The sequence below is a fragment of the Berghia stephanieae genome, chromosome 5, assembly GCF_034508935.2.
Source record: "Berghia stephanieae isolate SIO BIC M18660-M18661 chromosome 5, UCSD_Bste_1.3, whole genome shotgun sequence".
Lineage (NCBI taxonomy): Eukaryota > Metazoa > Mollusca > Gastropoda > Nudibranchia > Aeolidiidae > Berghia > Berghia stephanieae.
In genome coordinates, this window is record NC_088364.1 from 23,779,663 (window position 1) to 23,792,162 (window position 12,500).

At 36.7% G+C, this 12,500-nt stretch overlaps 1 protein-coding gene across 6 annotated transcripts in view; it reads right to left on the reverse strand.

The window, feature by feature from the left end:
- The window catches only part of LOC144972622 (lysosomal alpha-glucosidase-like), a 117,924-nt gene extending 115,754 nt beyond the window's left edge, over positions 1 to 2,170 (reverse strand). For 2 of the 6 annotated variants that reach the window (XR_013645384.1, XM_078914061.1), the window contains exon 1: positions 1,764 to 1,888. The gene's annotated coding sequence lies outside the window, so the exon portion shown is untranslated. Of the gene's footprint in view, positions 1 to 1,763; positions 1,889 to 2,014 lie in introns of those variants that run through there. The other 4 variants (XM_078914064.1, XM_078914069.1, XM_078914066.1 and 1 more) reach the window with 4 other exon arrangements.
- Positions 2,171 to 12,500: the final 10,330 nt, after the last annotated feature.

Consider the following 12,500-nt stretch of genomic DNA (forward strand, 5'->3'; position numbering starts at 1 on the left):
TTGAAAGCAATCCTAGGTTTGTTTTTGGTTTTTTTTTACTATTAGGGTTAGTTTGAGGTCGGAGGATTTTTTTCCTATTAGGGTTAGTCAAAAGTCCTAGTAAAAGTGCTGGGACTGGAGTGTTTATTTTTCATATATAAACTATAAGGGTTAGTTAAAGGTACTAGTAGGTTTTAATTTTCGGAGTGTCTACGTACACTGTAAATTTAGGCAGTTTAGTGAGCAGCAGCAGTGGGAGTCAAATTGTGACCCAATTCGCCCATAAGAAAGTTATGACTGGAAATTGCGTTCGCTTTTACTAAGTTTTAGAGGGGTTCAATTAAAGATGCATAACTTCGTTATAAAGAGGAATATCGCAGATATTTTGGTATCATTATTTTCGTTACTAACCGGGCACCTAGCCTCAGGTAACATTTATACAAGGTAACCTTGAATCTCGCCTTTAATGTATTAATTGTATTGTTTGATTTTTTAAAATAATACACACACACAAACACACATAATACAGAGCGAGGTCTATCCATAGCTTGTATTGTAGCGGCAAACCAGTTACCGGAGCTACCGTGTACGTAGATCCTGAGGCTAGGTGCCCGGTTACCGTGTAGACACTGCCTTTAATTTTTATTTTGGAACTGTGTTTTCAGTCCACAAGTGGACACAGGCAAGCTCGAGGTCAGTGATCGATGTGAAAAGTGGCCAAATAGAACCTTCCTTGGGTAATCAATACCAAAACTCTGACCTCCTTGGAAAAAATCATCGGTTTTGATAATCACAAAAAAAATCTGACTAGGAAAAATAGATATAAATGTTAAATTTAAATTAATTATAGAAACATTATTCTCTGTGTGGCCAATGTTGGCCAGACCGGTCAAGCCAATGGCTATCTAACAGCCACGGTAAGAATCTCGGGCTCCCGATTTCGAGCAACTCTCATCAAGACTTTCAGAGAGTAAATAAAACGCTGTAAATGATAAATAATATCAAGCCGTCAAATTGCCATAAATTTTATGCCTGTCCATTTTTGATGATGCCTAACCTATAATACTATAATAGGCTCAGTATCAATGTGGTCAATATTGAGGTAAGTATCGACGATATTTGGTCCTTTTTAAATATTTTTGGACTGAAAATACAGTCCTTTTATTTTTTCATAGGGTTAGTTGAGGGAATATTTGAGTTGTTTCCCTTAGCGCAAGGAGCTTTCGGAAGGCCTCCCGTAGTAATGGCCGTGGTAGCGATGATGACGATGGTGTAAAGGTGGTGGTGTTCTGATAACGTTTTGATTATAACGATGTGGAGGTTGCTATGGTAGTAGTAGATGGCTGTAGTAGTAAAGGTGGTTAATTGATGGTAACTTCTATTACTTGCAGGAGCACTGAGATATGAATCATGAGCAACGGTGAGAGCTTGTGAGAGAGAGAGAGAGAGAGAGAGAGAGAGAGAGAGAGAGAGAGAGAGAGAGAGAGAGATTCCTGGAACTTTATAAAATATTTTTAATCAACTGTAAACAATACAAAATACACGGGGACGGAACGCCCGTCTATTCTCATTAAAGTTATCTGACAGATAGGCTGAGAGATTGATTGCAAGATGTGAACGAATGATCAAGTCGGAGATGTGGGGACAGAGAAATTTTCATGGATTGGATTGGGGTAACAAAATCAAAACAAAACAAGATCTTGTCAAGTTTCAGACTTGAAGGATTAGATGAAATGTTCAAAATCTCATTCCTCAGTCACACCAAATGCTTTAATCATCCCCACCTTTTCTTTCCTTCTCAAACTTCCCATTCAACTTCAAGTCAAGCCATTCAACAACACGTCATTTTGAACAGAAAATAGGTACATAGGTAGCCTAGGGTGTTGTGTTCAGTGAGGGGACGAAGATTAATTTTCAGAGACGGGAGAGCGCTTCTACTACTGCGAATAGTGATTATGCCGTGAAATCACTATTCGCAGTAGTAGTGAATAAGCACTTAATAACGAAAAAGTGTGTTGAGAAAATATAGATTGACCTTCGCTATCAACAATCTGAATGAGGAAAACATGTATACCCAGATCCGACAAATATGGAGAATAATATATTATTTCTTCCTTTTATTTATATAGGGCCTACCTAGATTGGTTGCGAAGATGCGTAATGTTGGGTTAATCGTTGCTTTTACCCGATCGACGCTCGAGCGCCAAGCCACGAATAATCGTCCGATCAAAATACCTGAAGAACGAGCGGGTAAATCGAGCCGAGACGAGCTGAGACGAGCGGGCGAAGAGGAAACGAGTTTTTCGAATAATTTTATTTGTGCATTTCACTCCTTGTCAGGCACCTGGGTAGCAGTAGCAGAGAAATTCGTGTAGGTGTATCACGCGCGTGTGACAAGACTTCATTAAGCGTACTAAACTTTGACTATCATAAACACACACAAACACACACACACACACACACACACAAAGGCTTTTTCTATGACACACACGAATCCATCTATAAATGAACACTACCGTAGTAAAAAGTTAGCTTGGAATATGGAATGTTTCAATGTTATATGCCTGTGTATTCCTTGTTAGTTCCCATCATCATCATCACCATCATCATTAGGGGCAGCGTGGCTCAGCGGTACCGAGTTCGATCATCCGCCGCTGCGCTGTGTGGCCTTGAGCAAGTCACCTCGCCCTAGCTCAATTTGCGGTGCTGCACTGCGGCTGACGCTTGAGTTATTTCATAGAATAGACCCTAGAGACAAATCTCCCCTATGGTTAAAGGGAAGTTTATTTATTATGATTGTTTTTATTTATTTATTTATCATTATCAGCATGAGCAGCAGCATTATCATCATCATCACCACCACCTTAATAATAATAAATATGAACACATTAAATGAAATAATCAATCAAAACAGCTCGCAGAATTCACAAAGTGTTCTTAAAAGACAATAGGTAACAAAACACAAATACTATTGCTATCTTATCTGAAAAGGAATGGTTTCAAAAGATTCCTAAAATTACTAAGCCCAGTGGGGTCTTTGATTTCTTTATCTAGTTTGTTCCATACTTTTGGGGCCCTGACAAAGAAAGATTTTCAGCTTACTATAGTTTACATATGGAAACATTAAATCAGTCGCGGTCCTACTAAAAGCCGTCCGGAGCCGTCCGGCGCCCCAGGTCCGTTTACCAATAGTCTAATAGACATTTATAGATACCAAGTGTAAGGTGGGCGGGTCTTACTAATTTCCGTCCGGAGGTCATCTAAAGCATTCTCAAGCCATCCGGAGGCCCTTAGACCTGTACGAACCTTTCCAGAAGTCTTCCACCTTCCGAAAGCTCCTCAAAATACGCAGGACGGCTCCGACGGCTTTTAGTATTCAGTGGCCGTATTACTAAAAGCCGTCCAGCGGCCCAGGAGTGCCGTCTGGGGGTCATCGAAAGCCAAAGCATTCTCAAGCCATCCAGAGGCCCTCAGACATGTACGAACCTTTCCAGAAGTCTTTCGCCTTCCGAAAGCTCCGCAAATTACGCCGGACAGCTCCGGACGGCTCCGGACGGCTTTCAGTTTTCAGTGACGGTAATACTAAAAGCCGTCCGGAGCCGTCCGGCGGCCCAGGGAAGCCGTCCGGAGGTCATCTAAAGCATTCTCAAGCCATCCGGAGGCCCTTAGACCTTTACAAAACTTTCCAGAAGTCTCTCGCCTTCCGAAAGCTCCTCAAATTACGTCGGACGGCTCCGGACAGCAATTAATAATCAGTGGCAGTTCCAGACCTTTGTAGGTGGTCGGGCAAAAAATATGTCTATTTCGGTGACGATGGACGTGCATACACATCAGTCGATAGATAGTCACATCACCATATTATGTTAGGGTGGCTGGTTCTAATCTTGTTTCTAGTTTATAGGTGACGTTTAACTTTTATCTATTCAGTGGAAATGAAATGGTATTAAAATGCAATCCGTTGAAATGGCCCGATTTTTATCACAATTTATTAGCTTGTCAGCTGGTTGATAACAAATTTATCGTTTGACTCCAATTATTAAGAATAGATATCAAGGCAAATTATGTGGTTTATTTTTCTACAACCTTCTCAAACATTTCCAATTTAGATGATTTTTCATGTAGAAATATCGCTCTTAATATTAAAAATATTGTAAATATTACGCAGATAAATAATCTGAAATTAAAAGAAAAGACACTCCAAAATAAATGACACACCCCCCCCCCCCCTCCTCCCCTACACTCCCTCTAAAATTCAGAATAAAAAGTATAACGAATATTGTAATAAAAATTAATTTCTAATTTCCTCAATTTTTTTAAGCTGTCGGTATCAAACTTATTGTAAATTTGACGCTGGTCAAGAATCTTAAGTCAAAACAATGATATTTTTTAAAAATAATAAATATAAATGACCACTTTTTTATGGACCAGGCCTTCCAACCTACGGGCTTAGGTTGAAAAATTAGGAATCGGCAGAAAATCGACCAGTCTTCGTCGACTGGTAGGAACGGTGGTGATTTTCGCCACATACACTCCGAATTTGCTCATGACGGTGATTACCCGGGCCAATGGACTGTTTCAATGCGACCATTGGCCATCATGCAACCCGCATTAATGCAATTTGGTACCAAAAGAGACACGATGTTTATCTGTCAGGCAGACTCGTTATGAACTTGAAACAAATAAAATATTGGATTTTTTTTACGCTGCTGTAAAATTTTAAAACAGAATTTTGCTATCTACCTTTAATACCATTTTTAAATTGCTGGAATGGTGTGGGAATAATGCTGAAACATTTTCCTTTAACATGATACTAAATTCATTTTCATTGTTTTATAAAGTCATAATCGGGATGTGTGAAGTAATTTTTTTTTAAATTCTAACTCGAAAATGGCGTTTTTTGTGGCGGCTATTGAAAGCATTACAGACAGTCAAAAAAAAAAAAAAAAAAAAAAAAAAGAAGAAGCAGGAAGACAGATGAACAACCAGGAGGATAGACAAACAAACAAGCAGACAGACATATATAATGTATATGTTTTCTTACCTGAAATCGAAATTACCCTCGAATGGTGCACAATTCTTGCAAATAAAATCTTGAGGCATGTGGCATATCATGTCTATGAACTGTATTTCTGGGATGCATTGACATTCTTCGTGAAACCACTTCTCACATTTGAAACAGAACAAGGCATCCAGTTGCAATGATTTGAAACAAAAACCACAAAGCCATTGTAAATCGCGATACATCTTTAGTTGCTCGGTGTGATACTTTGAATATTTTAGCGGGCGAATCCTTGGTCAGGAAGTTGTAAATTTTAAATTGCGGGAAAATATCGAGTCGCATTTCGGGAAGATGTCACGTGTTATGATAACCGTCGATGCCGATTGCGACTTTTTATTGATGTTTTCAACCGACGTGCACATACTTGCAGGTCTGATAACCCAAATTGTTTTGGGCTCATTGTTGTAAAGTAAATACTCTCAAAACAATACATTCCCCCCTGACAAGTAGACAGAGAATTATATGATGGGAGATTTATATATGATGAATAATACTTGTTTGCACTGCTGTTGACATGGCTTTCAATCTTGTATGTATATATTATGCATTGTTACCTTATTATAAGTATCTTCTATATGCGTGCGTGTGCGCGCACGCGTGTGTGTGTGTGTGTGTGTGTGTGTGTGTGTGTGCTTTGCATGTCACGGTTAAATATTTATGTTTGAACATCACATATACATGAGTACATGTAAGTTGAAATACTATCTTACCACGTGAATCATTATTGTAATCTTTAATCAATAGATTTATAGTATAACTATTAATATTAAGGGCATTCAACGGATTTTATCCTATTTTGCCCTATACCATATGTTATGTTATGTCAAGGGTGTTAAATAAAGCCCACAATTTTGTTCGATTATCAGACGTGTAAATATGTGCACGCATTTTTTCAACCAAACATCAGGTAAGATGGATGTTTTCTCCTTTAAAAAAAAGTTAGAATATTAGGCAAACGTATTTTTCTCGGTATTCTTTGAGAGAAATATCGTTTATTTCTATTACAAACGTTTCTGTTTCACTAAATTTCTGTCCACTCATATGATTGTAGGTCACTTGTGTTAACAACCAAAATAGTTGCTTTAAAAATCATAAAACAAAATAATTTAAATAATACGTTCACCATCCAGACGGCTCCAGACGGCCTCCCCACGGTTCCTAGTGGCATCCGGACAGCTCCAGACGAAATCTGGATAGCTACGGCTTCTGGGCGGCTCCGAACAGCTTCTGGAAAGCTTCGACAGGACAGAAATGAGGACCTCCGGATGGCTTGAGAATGCTTTAGATGACCTCCGGACGGCTCTCGTGGGCCGCCAGACGGCTCCGGATGGCAATTAGTAAGACCCGCCCACCTTACACTCGGTACCTATAAATCTCTATTAGACTATTAGTAAACGAAATATGATTTAAATATCACTTTAGCTTATATTGATACTATTAAGTAAAGCATGTATTTCGACAAATCACAGCATGGTATTAATGTAAGTTATTGACTTATTCATATATATTCATTGTTGTCGTGCTGTTGTTTTTTAATTATTAATTTATTATATTACTTTTAGTCTAGAAATCCATTTACATTTCTTCATCACGTTCTATGGGACATTTAACGGTATTCTTGTACAGTCAAACTAGCATAGGTTATCACACCGAAAAACAGTGTTACAAAACAAAATCAGCCATTTTTCCCTCGTTACCATAGTACCTCAATAACATAAGAATAAATACGCTAAACAAAGGTGGCAGTTCTATGCTTGCCCCCCTAGTATGAAATTCGTACAGTCGGTCGAAATAAAGAAATCAGACAGCGATGCTGGGGATAGGCTGGAGGAGGAAAGAGGAGGGAAAACACCAAACCAAGTAGCTTCTTGAAATAACATCATGTGGTCTACACCAAACCAAAATAGTGGGTAATATGATACTTTTAGATAAAGAATGAAGTGTCCCAACCGTTGCATATTGCTCCTTGAAATAGCCTGTTGCATTAAGGCGAAGAGAAAGAGGAGGAGGAGAGGAGCATAAATGCTGTCTATCTAGAAATATTGTGTGCTATCATCACATCATCATCATCATCATCATCATCATCATCATCATCCCTTCTACAATCACATCATCACAAACTACCATAACTACTCCACTAACAATTGGCTTTCGTCAACTAAATATTAGCATTGAAATGATAATGACCAGGACACGGGAGTTTATTTATTTCACAGGCGCCATCTCTCTACACGTCGACAACTCTAACCTTCTTAATCTCCCAAAAGTTAATGCGGGACGGAAGTATCTATTGTCAATTATCAAATAAAAATATTCGAGGAGATAAATTGTAAGAGATGGATGTAACTTAGAACTTTTGGCATTTTGATTACCGACGGAGAATTGTATGCCCGATTATTTTTCTTTCCTGCTCCGACACATCCTCTCAACACCAAGCGATTCAAAATTTCATACTTTACCCCATTATATATATATATATATATATATATATATATAATATATATATAATATATATATATAATATATATATATATATATATATATATATATATATATATAAAATCTTCCCGGCTGTGCAAAACTCCCTGGTGAGTATTTTTTCTCTCTCATTTCCCCCCTTTTACTTCTTTTTGCCCGACCACCTACAAAGGACTGGAACCGCCACTGATTACTAATTGCCGTCCGGCTTCATTTTAGGAGCTTTCGGAAGGCGGAAGACTTCTGAAAAGGTCTAAGGGCCTAAGGATGGCTTGAGAATGCTTTAGATGACCTCCGGACGGCTCTCCTGGGGCGCCGGACGGCTTTTAGTAATACAGCCACTGAATACTAAAAGGCTGCCATTATTCGGCCGTACGATCGGATAATATTTTTCATTATTCGGTCGTACGGTCGGATCATTTTTCACATTATTCGGTCGTACGGCGCGATAATTTTTCTCATTATTCGACCGTACGGTGCAATGTTTTATCTCATTATTAATATATTCAGGCGTATGTTGCTATGATTCATTCTATGATATCTATAAAAATTGATCGCCCGTGCGCCACTCCATTATATAATTCAACCAATCAATTATTTTAGAGATTAGGTATTTTTAAGATTGCTGTAATTGTAATCTTATCTTATTATGCTGCTATGTGGTATGACACTCGCTTTCGGATCGGAGGTCCTGGGTTCGAGTTCCGTTCGGGGCATAGTTGAGTACTTGGAAAAGGCGCTTCACTGACATTCTCTCACCGTACTCAGGTGTAAAATGAATAGCTGGCCATAAACAACGTTGTCTCTGTTAGAAAGACTGTAATAACAGGCGTCATGTCACGTCCCACATGTTACGCACGTGATACTGTTGTGAGGGACCCGTTGTAAAGCGCTTTGAGCACGCTTAGTGGATATTGCTCTATATAAAAGATCGAGTTCTTTTGTTTTGGTTTTAATCTGCAACTAGATGTTGATTAATAGAGATAATCATTTTAATTCCCTCTATTATCTCTTTTTTTTTACTACTACTACTACTACTACTACTACTACTACTACTACTACTACTACTACTACTACTACTACTATAGTCAGATTTTTAAATAAATGGCGCTTGTTTTTCTTCTTTTTCTCAGCTGCCCCTCAATGCATAGCTGCAAAAATTTGTATGAACCTCTGAATCAATTTGTCTTAATAAAAAAAAAATCTGTTTTCATGAATTTTAAAACAATAGGAAAGGATTTCGTTTATTACATCTATATTAAAATCGATAACAGGTGAGGATCAGAACTCGTAGAAGATTTTCTTTATCAAAATTATGAATTTTCCACATATCCATTTAGAAGGAATTCGTTAAACTGGAGTGTTCGGTTAATTGAAGCTTAAACGATATACGTACAGTTTTTGAATATGGAGCAATAGACGGCATTTATTAACTATCAGACATCTACATTTTATAACTATCAATACACATTATTGGTGAATATAAACATAACGCGCTTCCAATATAATTTTGATTGCAAAAGCCTGAGAAATAGCTTGTGTTTATGCCAAAGAGGATTACATAAATTAATGTAGACTGGTCAAAAGTAAAAACTCATCAATTATGAGACAGTGTCTCCACAAATATGTGTTCAACAATAACAACAACAACAACAACAACAACAACAACAACTACACCAATAATATCAACATTAACAACAACAACCACCAAGAAATACTGGATGATGAAAAGGAGAAATGAAACTACAGAAAGATTCCGAGCATCACTCTACCCAATTAAATGTAATTTTCCTCAAGTTTGCGAAGGTTGAGGCATGCCTTTTCTCAATTTACTCTTTTTTTATCAATGTTTGCCTCTTCTGTGAGAGTAAAGTTGGTGTTCCTCCTCTCAATCTTTCCCTCTACTTAGGCCCAATGTCCTAGATTGGATTGCGCTCAAAGTGATATGGGGAAGTCGCGCAACCTCGTGTCAAAACTCCCTGATTTTGAAAGCTGTTTCTGGTTCATTTTTTTACTAAGGAGTAAAATAGTTAGCATTTTGATAAATGGTCAGAATATGTAGTACTGTCTAGTTGAAACCATGAAATCATGTAGGCTTTTATATTTGCCAAAGTTGGAGCCTTGAAGTGACCATGAGCGTTGTCCAATATAATACAGCTGTGTGTTTCGATGGAGGACAACAAACTATATTTATTCAGTCTTAAAACACCTTTGCATTGACCCCAGAATAATATTCCAGATGATGCAGAGAAGAAAAATGGCATGGCATCCTTTTAAATATCCAGTATCATCACCACCTGCAAGAATAACAATGATTCTCTGCCCAGATCCCATGGGCCTTTTTCTGCTCGAATAATCAGACTTCCAATATTTTGTCGGATGTATATTTACGCTCACACAGCTCCATACATCTTTGGATGATATCCATATAATTAATATCAAAGTTATCTATGATCATTTTCCTGCCACGTCGTTCCACACTGGTGATCTCTCTGTCGTATTTCGATGACGATCGTCTCATGGTTGATTGTGAAATTTCAAAACCATTGCCGTCCTCTTTAATAACTTATCGATAGGTACAAGAAGACTTCTTTTCGCAGCTTTACGAAAGTGGAACCGATAGAGATTCCGTACCGTATGGTGTTGTTTAAGAGCATAATATGTTTTTAAAAACTTTAAAGGCCATGTGAAACGGTCATGCATAGACAAAAATTTGTCAAATTTATATAAAGTGTTTGTTAATTTGACAATATTGAGTATATAATCACTATTTCAAATGATTTAAAGCGAGACATTTCATATCAGTCGTTGATGATTGCGACATGATGTAGATAATATGTCATAAATGATAAATTCAAAATTTAATACAAACTACATAAGTGGTATTTTTATAACACTTAAAGCGAATTGTTATTATTTGGAAATAAGTATGACGTGAACTCATAATCACTACGTCAGCACAAGATTTTTTTGGAAATACGATGAATCCATTCATACTTTGTGGTGCGTAACTTTTTTACATATTTAACTGTGCTTTATGTCAGCTGTTTTAAAGTAGTTTTTTATAGGTCTTAAAGAAGAAAACTTTTTAATATGGCACCAATACGGTCCAAAATCTATATTCAGTTAAGACAAATTGATTCAAAGGTTGACACAAATTTTTACAACTTTTGATATAGGGACAGATGAGAAAAACCAGAAAAACAAGCGCCATTAATTTAAAATCTGACTATAGTAATAATAATAATAATAATAATAATAATAATAATAATAATAATAATAATAATAATAATAATAATAATAATAATAATGATGATGATGATGATGATGATGATGATGATGATGATAATAATAATAATAATAATAATAATAATAATAATGATGGTGATGATGATGATGATGATGATGATGATGATGATGATGATGATGATGATGATGATGATGATGATGATAATAATAATAATAATAATAATAATAATAATAATGGTGATGATGATGATGATGATGATGATGATGATGATGATGATGATGATGATGATGATGATGATGATAATAATAACAATAACAATAACAATCATCATCATGTAGTTCCATATCTGAAGCAGACGTAGGAGGTCATCTTCCGCCAAGCTGATCTATCTCTTGCCAATTCTATTAAAGCAGCGCCACCTTTCTCAGCTTCATCTGTCCAAGTTCTTATCCCTTTCAAATAAGTTATTCTTTGTCTTCCTCTTATTCTTTTTCCATTCATCTTTCCAGTCAAGGCGAGTACTTCCAAACCAGGTGGCGGATAATGTGTCCTAAAAATTCCATTTGGCGTTTGATGATTTTTGTTATCAGTGATCTTTTTCTGTTTGCCATTTCTAAAATTTCTTCATTTCTTTTCCTTTCCACCCATGACACCCTCATCATTCTTCTGTAAAACCACATTTCCGCTGCCTCCAGTCTTTTAACCATGCTCTCACAACCATATAGCAGCACAGACAGTACATAGCAATCCAGGACTTTGATTTTTGTTTTCATGTTAATATTCCTGTTTTTCATAATTGTATGCAGCTGGTTGAATGCATTCTTCGCCATACCTATTCTTTTCTTTATTTCACAATCTGATTTTCCATTGGATGTTACATTGAAGCCTAAATATTTGAAACATTCAACTTGTTGTATTGTTTGTCCTCTGCTTGTTATTACACAGGCTGGTGGGTTATTATTTTTAGATACCGTCATACATTCTGTTTTAGATATATTCAGTTCCAGTCCCATATTTTCACTACTCCTGACTACAACATCCAGTAATTCTTGTAGTGCATGTTCAGATTCTGCCAGTAGAACCGTATCATCTGCATACCTCAGAAGTGACAAACAAAACTAAATCAGGTGCTAAAAGTGGATGTATCAAAGACAAGCGTGGAAACACCATCATGGACAAAGACTGCATTCTAAACAGATGGTCAGAATATATTGAAGAACTTTTTTTTTGATAATCGAGGAGAAATGCCTATAATAAAAGAACTGGAAGGGCCTTATATAATGAAAGATGAAGTTAGGAACGTCATGAAAAGCATGAAAAATGGAAAAGCTGCAGGACCTGATGCAATAATAATATAATAATAATAATAATAATAATAATAATAATAATAATAATAATAATAATAATAATAATAATAATAATAATAATTGCCCACAAAAATGGAAATCTTTCGGACGTCAGCTAAGGCCAACATAACCTTAGAATTTTTTGGGGTTTTTTGTATTCAAGGGTTTATGGCGCTTGCAACGCATTTAGGTCATATCGGCGCCAGTAAAAAAAAAAAAGAAATTGGAATAATAAAAAGTTCTAAAATTACAGTAAAAGCACCCGAGAATAAGTAATAAGACAAAATGGGAATTAGTTTAAATAGGGAACAGGTGTAGATTTCAAGAGCACACTATCAGTGTACCCAGCACAGACTACTAGGAGCAGACCAGACAACAGCCACTTTTT